This window comes from Limanda limanda, chromosome 16 (genome assembly GCF_963576545.1).
Source record: "Limanda limanda chromosome 16, fLimLim1.1, whole genome shotgun sequence".
Lineage (NCBI taxonomy): Eukaryota > Metazoa > Chordata > Actinopteri > Pleuronectiformes > Pleuronectidae > Limanda > Limanda limanda.
Window position 1 is genome coordinate 129279 of NC_083651.1, and position 13227 is coordinate 142505.

A 13227-nucleotide genomic window follows, 5' to 3' on the forward strand; every position below is an offset into this window, starting at 1 on the left:
CGTCAGATATCAAAACACATTGGGGGAATTGATGACAGAGAGAATAATTTTTATTCTTAAATATTGATAAATTAGGAAAAAATTGGACTCCAGCAGAAGGGCACTTTTCCAATCCAGGGCAAAAGGGGAGGTGCTTGAGCACCACTAGGGGTCTATCTGTGCACTGCACGTGCCTGATGACAGAGGAAACTTTATATACATGAGGTAGGTAGAATATATATATATACATCTATATATCTCCATGTGTGTGTACTTTATAATATGTAGGTACCGGAGTATTGCTCACATGACTGAATTAAGTGTCCATCAGAGTGACTTCTGGTGTCAGGTCGTTTTGGAACCTTCGTTGTTAATTGTTCTTTATTAAAAAACTCACGGATTTCATCAGTTTCATCAGCAACAGAAAAATCCGACGCTGTGAGATGTGTTGTTGTTCTCGTCTCTGACGCTGCGAGAAGGAAAACACGTCGGACTTGACCTCTGTGTTTTTAGCTCCGCCCCTGCAGACGCCGGCTGATGACATCAGAGGATCAGACTCAGTCAAACGCACCTCGTCAGGTGTCTCAGGTCAGACTCCGCCTCCCTCATCATCTCTGCTGTAAACACAAACAGCACCAAACTTCATTTATAAAAGTTTGAACTTTTCTTCCACATTTAAAAGTTCCTTACAAGAGTCAGTGTCGATGTTTGAACCACGAGACGGGTGATGTCATCACACAGGAAGTCTCGAGCATCCACTCAAAGGTCAAAGGTTGAATCAGACTGAGGTGGAGCAGCTTGGACTTTCAGCCCCAGCGTGTCCGTCCTCAGCAGAATGTCCCTGAGGACGTGGGACAGAACCCAGGGCCGGACCCAGACGGCATGGGGCCCGAGCAGAGGAGCCTCTGCAGCTGCACATTAGTGTCTGATATTAATCATACCATGTTTGTGTTTGATTCTATTGACTCTAAGTAAATTCTAAACCTCACCAAACAAATGTCTACAAAATAAAAACTGTTGTTTCTTCAACACGACTTTTTCACTCTGGTTTAATTCAATCACACATTTCAACTGTAACTGAAATCAAATAAAACTTTCAGGTAAAAAAGAAAAACCCTGTTACATTTGATATATTTATTTCTTTAAAATCAACTTTATTTACATTTCTGTATTATCTTATTTATGCTTAAAATGCTCCTTACTACCTGCTACAATATTCTTTAAAAGTATTTAGCTTATTTTAAATACAAACGTTTAAATCAAGATATATTGAATGTCTATTCACTTTAACCTTACAGTTACAGTGAATATGTTATTATGTTATTTTGTGTTGATTTTTATATAGTTAGATGAGCTTCATGAAGCATTGAAGCTTTCCACCAAATTGGTTCACTCGTGGGCTGAAGCTTCATGGTGCTTAATTTGCTCCACTGCGCCATCAAGTGGACAATAAATGAAAGGCAGCGCTCTATATACAGGTGCATCTCAATAAATTAGAATATCATGGAAAAGTTCGTTTATTTCGATAATTCAATTCAAAAAGGGAAACTCATGTATTATATAGATTAATTACACAAATAATTAAATGTTTAAAGCGTTTATGTCTTTACATGTTGATGAATATGGCTTACAGCTGATGAAAACCCCAAATTCAGTATCTCAGAAAATTAGAATATTACATAAGACCAATAAAACATAGGACAGGCAGTTTCTTTTTTTTTGCAAACAAACGCAATATAACAATAAAGTCCCAAGTCCACACAATGTGAGGGGGGGGGGGGGGGGGGTCCATGGCAGCCGGCTCGCACGGCTTTGATCGTCACCACTTACGTCATCAACACAAGCCTCGACACACGCTGCGAAGCTTCCACACGAAAGGACGCATCACTAGCTGCAGTGAGTTCATCCCACCTGCAGGTGTCGCTGTGTGGAGTGGAACCGGAAGTTCTCGGTGTCTCCGGGGTCAAAGGTGACGGCTCCCGGTTGTTGTGAAAATTGACACGCACTATGGCGACAGTAAAACAAAGTAAATCTATGTGATGGAAATTCCTCTTGTGATTTGAAATAAGGAAATTCTCAGACTGGAGTTGCCTTTGAGACATTTTAATAGTAAGCTCTGCAGAAGTTACACAACAAGCACGGGTGCTCAGAGTGGAACTGGCCCCAAGTTCACAAAAGCCAGAAGTTGTAGAAAGAGGCGTTTCACAAAACATAAGATGAGAAAAAGACATGAAATCATCATCTGTGTCTATCTGCTGTGTCCGTCCGCTGAATCAGTTGGAAGAAAACATCACCGAATAAGGGCAGGAAGAGGAAGGAGGGCTCCTCCAGGAAACACATACATGATCATTTTAATATTAATGATTCATTAAATGGACTTAAAAGCCTGCCCGTTGCAAATATGATGATCAATACTGCTGTGGAAAATGGATTTGTCCACTATAGACCTAATGTCACAGTTCACCAGGAAGGAAAAGGCCCATTAAAAGTTATAATTAGCTGGTCATGTTTGGAGAAATGAGGAATTTGGTAACACATAGCGACCTCTGCTGGTCACTATTTCAATACATATATTTAATCAAGCTACTTATGTGTGCTGCTCAAGATATTTTATGTCAAAAAGAACATAAGTCATTCATTTATGTTGCAAATACATAGATTTATTGATGCATTCATTAATTTACAAGTTTTTGTATATCTACTTTATCTTAACAAACTATTTTCTATAAAAGAAGGATTGCATGAAACCAAAAGCAGTCAATTTTTTGTAATTTTGCATTTTATTCTGACCACAAAAACCGAAAAACGGTTATTTTTCTAACGATAATATAATATCCCTCCCAGCATCATTACATTAGGAAACATCCAGCTGAATCAGTTGTGAAGACAAATACTCACACACACAAGTTGTGTGGTGAGAGCTAAGAGCTGAAATCTCATTCACAAGGAGAATGAGTGAAGGAGTCAAAACCAGACAGAGTCCAAATGATCCAAAGTGTCAGTTTGTGTTGAAGAACCATCACAGAGCAGATTAATGAAGTAATAACACACAAGTACATCACAAGACATTTCTAGTTTCTTTCACTGTAAAGAAACAATAGACAGAATCATCCAAATATTCATGAATGCATTAATGTTATAAGAATCACTATTGACACAATAACTGTTTTTCTAATGCCAGGATGTGTTCTCTCTCTTTCACTCCAGGTAGAGGAAGGAGGACTCTTCCAGGAAACACACACACACACATTAATGATCACATTTCCACACACTTAATATAGGTTAAAAAACAATCATTCCAGTAAGGGCGCATGCATTACATTTCTTTATGCTGGATATATGGTGCTGTCTGGTAAAAGTGTACAGTTGCAACCAGGAATCTGTTTTGTAAAAGCTTGCCCTGTGCTGTGGGTCTTTGTGATTCCCTTAGTATAAGACATACTCAGCTGTAATGTTATAAACCTGCCTAGCAACTCATTACATGTTCCTTCCGATGGAGCCTCTCCCTGTGTCTGGTGTTAGTTAGACATTCTTGCCGGGCTGCATACAGTTCCTGATGCTCTTTACACACAGACGCACAGTTTAAGCATATAATCAAACAAAGGCTAGTTTTTCTACATCATTCATAGTTATGGTTTAACTGCGTACAGTGATAGAGGTGTGTACACGTGCAGACATGAAACTTTAGCGCATGCAATAAAAGTGAAAGTCACATTTTTAAAGCTCAGTTTTTGTTTTCTTGTCGGAACCTTTCTCCTCCTTGTGGAAAACTTTCCCATCAGCCTGTTTTTTCCACCTCAAGGTGACGCCACTCAGTCCGTTCTCCTTCAATCTGTCCTGGAGCTGAAAAACAGAAATGGCAGCTATTTGAAATACTTTTAACAGATTCCTTTGCTCTCTAATACAAAGAGTTATGTGTTTTTAGTCAATTCAATTCTATTTATATAGCGTGTAAATCATAATAGACATCATCTCTAGGAACTTTACATAGAAAGTCAAGACTTTCAAATGTATAGAGAAACCCAACCGTTCCCACAATGAGCAGCACTTTGGAGACTGTGGAGAAAAAACTCGTAAACTGGAAGAAACCTCTAGAGCCAGACTCAAGGTGGGCAAGAAGGAGAGGGGGGGTGTAAAAGAGGGAAGAGAAGAGAGAGAGATAGTGGGAGGAGAGGAGGCTGGAAAAGAGGGGATGGAAGAGGAAGACAGGGGGCGAGAGAATAGAGAGCGACAAACAAGAGAGATCATTATTAATGGAATGATGTTATTAATAACAGCACTAATAATTCATCATATAAAAATAATAATAATAATGATAATAATAATTAAAAGGAGAAGATGTAGTATAATAATTGTTGTTTGTCTGAATCCTGCAGCTCCGGACAGCATCAGGTCCCAAAGTAACATTTTCTTTTGAGGTATTTTTGGTCTTTATCAGAAAGATAATATTTACATGGACACTGCTCTTTCGTGGCAGGAGCTGTAACTGCTCAGCTACCAAGATATTTGTCTGCTGGAATGTTTGTATTTTGTGATCGTCACATAGCAATCATGCCAAAATCAGGATTCATCTTTCCTGGTCTCAAATACAAAACTGCAGATCTACATGAGCATTTCCTGGAAGAATAATCTGTCAACAGGATTATAACTCTTCTTTCTTCTGGCTGCTTTGCATTGTAGAACATCTGTGACTGGAGTCTTATTGACATTCACTCCTTCATGGTTATTTGATGATGTCAAACTCTGTAATACATTTGTCCAGGGTCTATGAAGGAGTAATTGTTTCAGGGTGGATTTTGGAGACTTGCCTGTTTCAGAATCTGTTCTTTCTGGTCATTCAGATCCACAGAGGAGCCCTGTATCTTCACCCTCACCAATGTCTTCACTGCTGCTTAGACAAAGAAGGAGAAGAGAAACAGAACACGTTTAATGTGGTCTGTGGTTTTGTGAAACCTACAGTTATTCCTGTGGAGATAGAACTACTCAGATCTTTGATTTAAAACACAGAGTGAGGAACCTCTGCTCTCTGCAGGTTCCTACAGGTTTTAACAAGATAAATGTAAGACTTTTTAAGACCTTTTTAAGACCACTTTGAATAGAATTTAAGACCTATTTCACGACCATACTGGCAAAAAGTATGAAGGAAAATTACTATGAAAGAAGAAATAAGTCACAGAATTACTTACAAAGTAAATTTATACCCGTTCAACATAAGAACAATAACAATAGACAAGTCAAACAAGCTTTAAACACGCTTTAAACATGCATTAAACATGCTGAAATAAATTGAAATAAAAGGATGTTCCATAAAACATGTCCAGAGAAGGAAATTAAACATCCCATCGAACACTACAAAACCTCTAACTTCTCAGCTCTGCTGCCTTGGCCACAATCTCCTTATCAATTGTCTCAAGCTCAGCAAGCTTCTCCTTGCAGCCCCTCCTCAGGATATTTGACTTGGCGATGAGCTCGGCCATCTTGCTGCCAGCCTTGCCCTCAGCTTCTTCTGAAAACCTGTCTGCATCTCTGGCCAGACCGTTAGACACCTCTAGGATGGTTTTCCTTCTCTTTTTCAGTTCCTCCAGGTAGTTCAACATAAGAACAATAACAATACACAAGTCAAACAAGCTTTAAACATGCATTAAACATCCCATCGAACACTACAAAACGTTAGCCAATCGGCTGTTTGTAATGTCAATAGATCACAATTATTATTTATGACCTCATCTGAGTCACGTCAGGTTTTCATCTGCATGAACAGCCTTCAGAAGCTAGAGTAGATGTGAATGCAAAAAAGGAGTATCGCTGCTCCGGACCACTCCGTGGAGAAGGAGGAGGAGACGTTTCTTTCCTCTGAACGGAGACACTTTATTTTCTCGCTGTACAGCAGCAGCATCACTCCCATCACGCTGTCAGAGGTCATTCACTTTATGTTGTTCACACATTTTAACTCCTTTTCCCAAGAGTCTCACTGTGTGTCTCTGTGAGCGAATGAGTGGGGGCGGAGCCCCGGGGCCTGTGTGTGTGCGTTTGTGTGTGTGCGTGTGTGTGTGTGTGTGTGTGTGTGTGTGTGTGTGTGTGTGTGTGTGTGTGTGTGCTGTCTGGGGGAACACGCACACACACACGCATTCGCCCGCACAACACTGAACAGGTAGCCGCTGCAGAGCCGCGGGTTGCGACCACAGACCTCATGCGACCCCTGGCTACGGCGAAAGAACGATTTGTTTACGGTTCCACCGTTAAAGAGATGCCGACGTCAAAACATAAGCTCCGCTTCACATTTCCACCTCCCGGACACAGTTTGAGAATCCATACATTTTTAAGACCTGGCCGAATCAAATTTAAGACCTTTTAAGACTTTTTAAGACCCCGCGGGAACCCTGTCTCTGGGCTGCACGTTGCCTACAAGACAGTCTGAGCAGGCCTGTCAGAAAACTCACAAATAAGCAAATAAGCAGCAATAAAAATACAAAAAAGATTCTCACTTGTGACGCTGTAGCAGACAAAAGGTTTTCTTTCTTCACAGGAAAGGAATCTCCATTTTCCTCCATTACTCAAATCTGCAACACCACATACGACTTCCATCGAGCCAAGTCGGTTGTCACCCGGGAACCAGGAGCTGAAAGAGAAGTGACTCCCGTCGGACCAGTAAATCTGAGGATCTCTGTACAAACCGATCCATGCCAAAGGGCCATTATCTGGTGTCAAGCTCTGTATCTTGTTGTTTTCAGCTTCGTTCGTCACAGTGGCCAGATCTGTGAAGTGTTCTCTGCAGTGCTTCTGAGCCTCAGACCAATTCTTTGTTGTATTCACAAACTCGAATCCTCCTGCAGCTGAGTCTGAGAACAAAAGAGGGATTGTTGAGATCACACAATGGATTTCAAAATCATATCTTAAACATGATGTTGTATCGTAAAGATCAATATAAAGCACAACATTACCATTGTAGCAGACAAATGGAACCTGTTCATGGCAGAAATAATCAATCCATTTTCCTTCTCTATTCATTCCCACACAGAACTGATTGGCTCCTCTATAGTTTGGTTCACCAGGTCTCCAGTTCCAGTTCCTGTATTCAGCTCCACTCTGGTTGAACCCATCTGACCACTTCCAGTCCACATGACTGTACAGGCCGATCCAAACCTGAGACCTGTGACCAGCAGCAGGAACTGTGTCTTTCAGTTTCTTCATTTCTTCAGGGTTTCCCACAGTGGCCAGGTCGGTGTACTTCTCTCTGCAGTAGCTCTGAGCTTCAGTCCAAGTCTTTGCTTCAGACACAAAGTGGTACTGGTGGAGGAGGCAGGTGGAGAAGGTGAGGCACCCTGAGGAGGAAACCAGTTATTGTTGTTATGTATGAGGACTAATCTCTATATTCAGATTTCCTGTCAGACATCATACAAACAGTTAAATTCACTGACCTGAGAGACACAAGACACCAAAGAGGATCCGGTCCATCCTGATGCTGCTCGGTGGACTGTCTGTCCCAGTGTCCTCCACCAACACCTAACTGATCCAGCTCTAGTGCAGCTTTATGGAAATGTAACTCCAGCTCCTCCTCTGCTACAGACAATAGTCAGTGTTCTTTATGCAAAAAGGCAAAGATGCAAACAATTCATGGCGTGTAATCAAACTTTGACGCCACGCCACGGTCACACCGTGTGACGAAAAAAAAATCCGTCAGTCAGTTTTTATCTCCATCTTGTTGTGATGACACTCGTCTCAATCTGAAGTTGATCCGATGAAAGCCCTGGTACAAGTACATCAAAGAAAAAATGTGGAATATGGCCAAAATGGCCACTAAATGCAAAACAGCAGGCTTCCTGTTGTGTTTTTCCAATTGCACCTAAGGACTCTTTTGTTTGTCTGGTCATGATACACATGTGTATCGATTTTTGTGAAGACTGGTCAATGTGAACACGTTCCAGGGGTCTCGGGGGGGGGGGCACCGTTGAGCCATTCTGCGACGCCCATTGAAAATTCCTTCAGAATACGTAAATTTTTACATCTAACTTTCTGCAAATGTTGGTAAGAAGTTGAGCATGTTAACGCCTCAAAAAGCCAATTCATTTGCCTGAATAATAATAATAATCCTTACAATTTCAATAGGGCCTCACCTGACACCTTTGATGTCTGTGCTCGGGCCCTAAACAACATATTATTGTTTTAATAGAAGTTAGATGTATTAAAAAAAGATTGATCTGTTTTTATAATTTCAAACATTTAGATTAATTTAATAAATGTAATGATTCAAAGAAATTTAAAACAATAATACTGACATGTGACATTTATATGTGAATGATTCATTTGATCTTTGCTGAGGCAGAAAGACACAAAATAAACAAGTTTAAAATCTTTAATGAAACTGTTTTGATTTCTTCACAGATGTTGGCGTGGGTGTTGATGGATCAGGATCAGGATCAGGATCAGCTGATCCAGATGTGGATCAGGATCAGCTGAAGTGACAAAAAGAGTGCAAACATCAGAGTGAACACGTTACACACATGAGACACAACATGAGACCCAACACGTTACACACATGAGACACAACATGAGACCCAACACGTTACACACATGAGACACAACGTTACACACACGTTACACACATGAGACACAACGTTACACACACGTTACACACATGAGACACAACATGAGACACAACACATCACACACATGAGACACAACACGTTACACACATGAGACACAACACGTTACACACATGAGACACAACACGTTACACACATGAGACACAACGTTACACACACGTTACACACATGAGACACAACGTTACACACATTAGACACAACACGTTACACAACATGAGACACAAGGTGGAGGACACGTGTCCTTCATGTGTCCACCTGCTGCGTCTCTGCTGCTTTTATCCGACTCTTCATCCTCAGTGGAGCTCATTAACACACGTGTCAATCATCAGCTTCATCAACATGTTTGTATGTGAACATGAAAACACTCATTAACACGTATGTGACAGATATGCATTTGAATCAATTATTAATTATTCCCATTATGATAAGTCTGGATGTTTGTCCTCTTAAAAACATATGATTGTACTGACTCAGGTATTTAATCAGTTTATTAATCTGTTCACTTACTTTTAGTCAAACGGAGGAAACACAATGAACAAATCAAACACACCCTCCTTCCCCTCAGCTTCAACACAACTTCATACAAACTTTATCAAACACACACTTAGTAAAAACCAGTTTAGTTTGTTTTCAACAGTAAGAGAAGGTTTGAATTTAGACTCAAGATTCAAAGTATCCTCTACACAAACTTATTTTAGTTTTTTGTGGTTTTTAACGTACAAACAAATATATGATACTGAGAAAACTACAGGCAGAGAAATGTATAACTACAGTTAATAACATACAAACAAACAAACATTTCTCCAACGTCTACTTTTTAGTTTGGTCCATGCAGGAGGTGAATGACCTGTACTGCAGCCGGACACCAGGGGGCGATGGAGACACTTTGGCTTCACATTAGGAAGCTGTCATGTCGTCCATGTTTATTTACAGATGAGTTTTTAAAACTGAATGAAACATTAACGTGTTTGAGTCTGAACGTTCAACAGGTTTAGCCCCGCCCCCTCCTCTGTAACGTTAAGGATTAATAATGTGAACTATTCAAATCAATTATCTGATGATCGTGTGTAGTTATTCACTTATTACGTGAATCTATTATAAACAGATTGATGGTTTCATGAACATGAACTTACCAAAGATATATTTAAAGAGCTCATAAGACAGCAGATTATTAGCATGTAAGCTAACTCTGTTGATGAGTCCCGCCCACACGCCATGTGGCCGGGGTGCACACTGCATGAAAAGAAGCATTTGTGTCAATCTGTGTCGCAGGAAAGTGTTGGCACATCCTTCGTTTAACGACTTTCACACGTATCTGCAGGCAGCAAAGGAAACTCTCCTGTTTCCTGCAGTTGTCAAGCCTGAGAGCTGTTGTGAGGTGACCCCCCTGCTCCTACGCCTAGAGCACGCTTTCACATGCAAATGACAATGCTCTGAGCTTCACAAATGCAAATCAGGATAGTTCCCCTCAGAGCAGATAACACCTTTTTCTAAGAGTAAACTAAACTATCTGGCAGAGTGAACCAGGCTGAAAATATATATAAAACCTGAAATTTTAAATTGTTCTTAAATAAGTTAGTGTGCTATAATGAAATACATTGTATACCACGAACAAAGGTCAATGCTGTCAAATTAAACAATGCACTTTATTTCAAATTTTTATTGTCATCCAAAACAATCCTGAATCTCAACCACTGTACAGAGTGGCATGATTACAGTCACTTTTTCAATTGTGCTGGTTAAATGCACAGAGGAAGTGTAAACCACACCTCTACCAGCAAAGAAATGATGCTGGGTGTGATCATCTGTGTCCTGTAAGCTCCAAACTTCTACTGGCTTTCCATAAAAATATCTGTCCTCCCAAAATACTGGCATCAAATTCACATGTCAATGGCAAACTAAGCTGTTCCATGAATTATAAATGGTACCTTTTCACCACTACTTTCAAAATTGCTATGAAACATTCATTGATTTAATGGTTTATTTTTTCAGTGTAATATTTAATCCCCCATGGACTGCACAGTGACAAAACACAGCAGGCGGCTGTTTGGCTACAACATACATCTCCACTCAGTTTGATTATTATTTTAAATATAAAGAAGACACAATATAGAGCTGAAATTCCTTCATAATTTGAACTTCAATTGTCTAATTGTTGTTATTAAACTTTCTCAGTATTCCATTAAAACAGTCAACACTTTTATCCAAAGCGACTTACAATAAGTGCATTCAACTATAAGGTTACGAACACAGAACAGCGTGAATCATGTGTGTAAATTTACTAAACACCACAAAAAATAAACCTGGCCTCAGTCAAATACTCATCCTATATGAAGTCACCGCTGCTTTAAGATATGGAAACTGTGAAAACCTCACGTCACCCGCTCGCGTCATCAGCTGATGGACTCGTCCAATCAGAGCCTCGTAAACGCAGTGCAGCAGCATCGAGTGTCCCGCAGACATGAAACTCCGGCTCGTGTTAAGTTTGTTCCGTACGAGTGACTCTGTCTTCGGGGTAAATAACTTGCTGAAGTCGACACGACGCTTTTCCCTGGAGGAGAAGATGAGTGCGTGGGAAGCAGAGCCGCGGGCCCGGTGTGGACGAGTCGAGGCGGAGAAGACGGGCGCACAGTCCCTGAGTTAAGGAGAGCTAAGCTAGACGGAGCCGCCATGCTAACCACTAAGCTAACCCTACATCTGAAAGCATGTCCGCCGTTTTGGGATAGCGAGAAAGTTGCTAAAATACGAATACAGCATCGAGTGCTGGAGCAGATCTAGTGCATGTTTAAATATGTATGAATTACTTAGATGTAACAGTTTGTTTGCGTTAAGTTTTTTCATCAACGTGACTTTTTTCTATGTTTTCACAGCCACAGCCCCCCCCCCACACACACACACACACAACGTGGCGGTCACTGCGCGTGAGGCCGAGACGCTGAAAGTCCGGATTTAAAGTGCAGAAAATTAAGCCATTGAATGTAAGTAACTGTTTATGAATTGTTTTGGTGTTTTTTTGCTGTGGATCTTCCAACGGTGATGCAGCGCGGCTATTTCCGTTTATTAATAATAAAGTCATGTTACATGTGTTGTTTTCCAGCTGCCTGTCCATGACGTACAAAGACACACTATGAGCCAGTATGATCCGACCAGACCTTACATCAGCATTGAGGAGTTGTCGGAGAAGAAAGAGGGTAAGGTTATATTCATTAAATAATTTTCCAGTTACATGTAAAGGTGTATGTTGTAATTGAACTGTGCTAATTTTACTGAATGTGTTTACAGCTGATTGAAGCGGGACCGATGACATGGATCCATCCTTCCACAGCCAGGAGTGCACCGACCTGTGTCCCACACTTCATATAAGACTGGAAGCTACACTGATCTCACAGCTACACACCACAGACGTCTACACACTGGAGAAGAGTCCCACAAAGAAGTCATGACCCAGAGGCTGCAGAGAAACATTTCAAACTCCACCTGAGTTTTTGTACAATATTTGTGCTGTATGTAAATAAAGCTTTCACTCCACATATACCTTGTTCACATTTGTTCCCTGTACAATATGTTCACCTGTAACATCAAGCATCACATGAATGTATAGTTTTAATTAACTGCAGTGCTTTTGGTAAAGGCTTACTAATAAATAATAATAAATATTAATATATACATTTTTATTATTATTGTGTGGGAGGGGCTTACCCCACGTGCGGAATGCTGTGACCCCACGTGTGCACTGCAATGACCCATAAGGTGACCAATAGCAACACTTCTACCAGCCAATCACGAGTGACATTAGTTTCAAGGGTCTGTGGTTTCCTCCAATGGTGAGTAGAGAGAGGTTCTAGCCAGCGGCTGGACTCCGATTCATATGCTAATTAGATCACACGTCGCGATCGGTCCGCAAGGCTCAGGAGCCCCCCCGCGGTTCTCTCCTTTGTTCTCCATATCCCCCATAAGGTTCTCAAACGCCGCTTCCCTCAGCTTATTGTCACTGGCGAACGCCGAGGTAACGTCATGGAAACAGAAGGTAAATGCGGGGGGATTAGGCCTGTCCCAAGAGGTTTCCTGTGACAATAATACTGCTTTTCGTCTAGTGGCAGTGGTGGAATGTAGTATTTTATTACTTCGTTACTGTACTAAAGTACATTTTTACGTATCTGTACTTTACTTAAGTAAAAATAATAGTGCATACTTTTTACTTTTACTCCGCTACATTTCTACAATATGTGTTGTTACTCGTTACATTTTATGAACAGAGTTTCGGCAAAATGTTGCTGTGACGGAGCGGCTCCGTCACTGACCGCCAGCGCTCCACACACACACACACACACACAGTCACACACACACACACACAGTCACACACACACACACACACACAGTCACACACGCGCACACGCAGCCACACACACAGTCACACACACGCCAACAAATATTTCCACTCTTCCTGTTAAAGTTCGTAGTTGATCACTATCTAACAATCAGCTACTCTGTTTAGCGCTGGGCCGACGGAGGGTGCCCACTCTTCAGATCCACATCTGGGTGTAACACACACACACACACACACACACACACACACACACACACACACACAGTGGCCGGTCAGCAGCCGTCCGGACCACTCCGTGAAGAAGGAGGAGGAGACGTT

The 13227-nt window shown here is 41.1% G+C and overlaps 1 long non-coding RNA gene across 1 annotated transcript; it reads left to right on the forward strand.

Moving 5' to 3' along the window:
- Nucleotides 1-11497: 11497 nt before the first annotated feature.
- On the forward strand, nucleotides 11498-12046 carry LOC133021939 (uncharacterized). The gene is made up of 3 exons (XR_009682990.1): nucleotides 11498-11560; nucleotides 11680-11773; nucleotides 11865-12046. It is a non-coding gene; the product is annotated as an uncharacterized LOC133021939 (long non-coding RNA).
- Nucleotides 12047-13227: the final 1181 nt, after the last annotated feature.